This window comes from Xylocopa sonorina, unplaced genomic scaffold, assembly GCF_050948175.1.
Source record: "Xylocopa sonorina isolate GNS202 unplaced genomic scaffold, iyXylSono1_principal scaffold0079, whole genome shotgun sequence".
NCBI lineage: Eukaryota > Metazoa > Arthropoda > Insecta > Hymenoptera > Apidae > Xylocopa > Xylocopa sonorina.
In genome coordinates, this window is record NW_027490150.1 from 120,001 (window position 1) to 122,500 (window position 2,500).

Below are 2,500 nucleotides of genomic sequence, written 5' to 3' on the forward strand. Positions count from 1 at the left end.
CGATTCGTTGTCTCGGGATAAACGGATCCTCCCGAACACTACATTTCCCAGCGGCGGAACCGCGGGATTCAGTGCTGGGCTCATTCCTGTTCGCTCGCAGCTACTAAGGAAATCCTGGTTAGTTTCTTTTCCTCCGCTTAGTAATATGCTTAAATTCAGCGGGTAATCTCACCTAATCTGAGGTCGTCTCTACGTGACGCACGAAATTCATTCGTGCCATCGAGCTCGCTTACGGAGAGAAGGTAAAAAAAAAAGAGATTCGTATGTATAAATATATACAAGACGAGGAGAGAGCATCGGCGAACGGGGACGGCAGACGACGAAAAGAACTTTCGTCCATCTCCGACACAGCGATCCTTTGATTTACCGCTCGAGAAACCGGCAAGAAGAAACTACACGCACCTCTCTTCGTTGTTGTGTTCTCGTCGAAGCGTTTTATGCACCTCGCCAATGCCTTTCGTGTGTCGGTATTTCTTTTATATATAAGATTCGTAAAAAATATAAAAGAAAAAAAAAAATACGAGACTCTCGCTAGACGACCAAGCTACCGGCGTTTCTTTAACATCCGTCCTCTTTATCGTCGTAGCTGCGAACGATCGACAAACCGTTTACACTCTCCAGCGGTTCCACACCTTCCGCGCGTAACACGCAGAGATCGAAACGGAGCGGCTCCTTTTCCCCCGATTTTATTACCCTGATCCTTCGGAACGAAGGACAGGCCGAGTTGGAGCGCCCGCACGAATCTCTCTGCTGCGTGAACGGGAAATAAAAGGGAACGCACGCGTGGAAAAGCGTACGATGCGATCGTAGCGCAAGCTGCGCTTCCGGGGACTGGATGACCGGCTTTTGGTCGCGCGGTCCCGTCTCGACAACGAAGACATGGGGTGACCAACGCACTCGATGATCACGAAGTAGGGCGGTAGTACCTTGCGGCACCGAGGCGGCACCTCGTCGAAGAAAAAAAAACTCGAGCCTCGCCAAAGGGGAGCCAATCTTCCCGTATCTGCTCCGAAAACTCTCTCCTTTGTCGCGCGTGTTACCGATTCGAGTTTCGCTTCGGGAGATCTCCGAAGCGCGGACACGCGTCACAGGCCAGAAACGTTGCGACGCTACACGGACGCAACGACGGCCTATGTTCGAGTGACGGTCCGCGCGAGAGATCTTTTCTTCCCTCGCGGAAACATGGTATACACACGCGCGGAGAGAACAGAGAGAACGGGTTATTCTGATCGAACACCCTGGGGCTGTACGAGGAGAACTTCGAACGATCGGATGCGCATCATCGTCCCTCGCGTTACGACGATGTCGCTCTCTCTCTCTTGTATATCTCTTCTCTCTCGACCGAGAATTCTCCCTCGGTCTTGCGGCGTGAAAAAAACAATTCATTTTAAACGACGTCGAGCGCGCGGCATGTTCGTATCGTGCGCTAAAGGCGGGGCGAAGGCGATGCGTGTGGCGGGTGTGCGAATTCGGAACGCGGAACAAAATCGGCGATCGAAACACGAAGCGGTTCCCGTGGGCGGTCGTCCGTTTAACGGACGACTCACGACGCCACGAAGAACTCACGCGAGTTCGTGATCGACGCACCGTCGAGTTCCGTGAACGCGTTTACGCACGCCGCACGCGCACACACACGTTGCCAATCGCGGATTGCCTCGGCACGGCCACAGACGACTCGGACGAACGTCCAACGATCGCTCGTACGTCGCGTATCGCTCCTCTTCCTCCCTTTCTCGGTGCCGCCCGAACTCAGAAACGTTCGTAATTTAATTCGAGAATGAACGACGGCGGGCAGATTCGAGCACCGTAGGGAAAGAAAGATTCGACGAAACGCAACGCAAGCAGTATTCTGGTTACGTGAACGACCCTCAGCTAGGCGTGGTCCAGGAATTGTATCCGTGGACCGCAATGTGCGTTCGAAATGTCGATGTTCATGTGTCCTGCAGTTCACACGTTGACGCGCAATTAGCTGCGTTCTTCATCGACCCACGAGCCAAGTGATCCACCGTTCAGGGTAATCGTATATGTATATTTTATTGATCTTTGAGTCTCTTGGTACTAAAGTTCGAACAAGTCGATACCCAAACGTCCCCGGTGAAAGAGACGCGGGCGTCGCCGAACGGAGTTCGAGGCGACACGATATATCGGTCCTACGGATGAAACGCATACGCCGATGGTTCGCGCGTAAGGTCTCCCTCAAAGTTACGAAAAAATGCACGCGCGCGTCCAGGTGCGAAGAGAAAAAAAAAAATCCCTTCAAAAATTCGTTAGGACTCCTCCGCGTACCAGCAGCCTCGAGGCGGTCTTTTACCTCCCGGCAACGCGAAGCGAGCATAAACTGTTCGAGCTCGCAACGGCGGGATTACAGACTCTCGACAACGAGGACAACGGGCAACGGCGGAATCGTCCCCTCTGGAACGAACGTGCGCGTCGAACTGAGAAGAAAAAAGACCAAACACCCAGCGGCGTATTGCTTTCGAGATCGACAAGACGCTCTCTC

General features: G+C 53.2%; 1 non-coding gene and 1 pseudogene across 1 annotated transcript; both read right to left on the bottom strand.

Annotated features, from left to right (window-relative positions):
* Positions 1-186, bottom strand: part of LOC143432307 (large subunit ribosomal RNA) — a 7,724-nt pseudogene extending 7,538 nt beyond the window's left edge.
* A 1,676-nt stretch (positions 187-1,862) lies between these two features.
* LOC143432285 (5.8S ribosomal RNA) lies at positions 1,863-2,017 on the bottom strand. The gene has a single exon (XR_013102937.1). It is a non-coding gene; the product is annotated as a 5.8S ribosomal RNA (ribosomal RNA).
* Between the last annotated feature and the right edge of the window lie 483 nt (positions 2,018-2,500).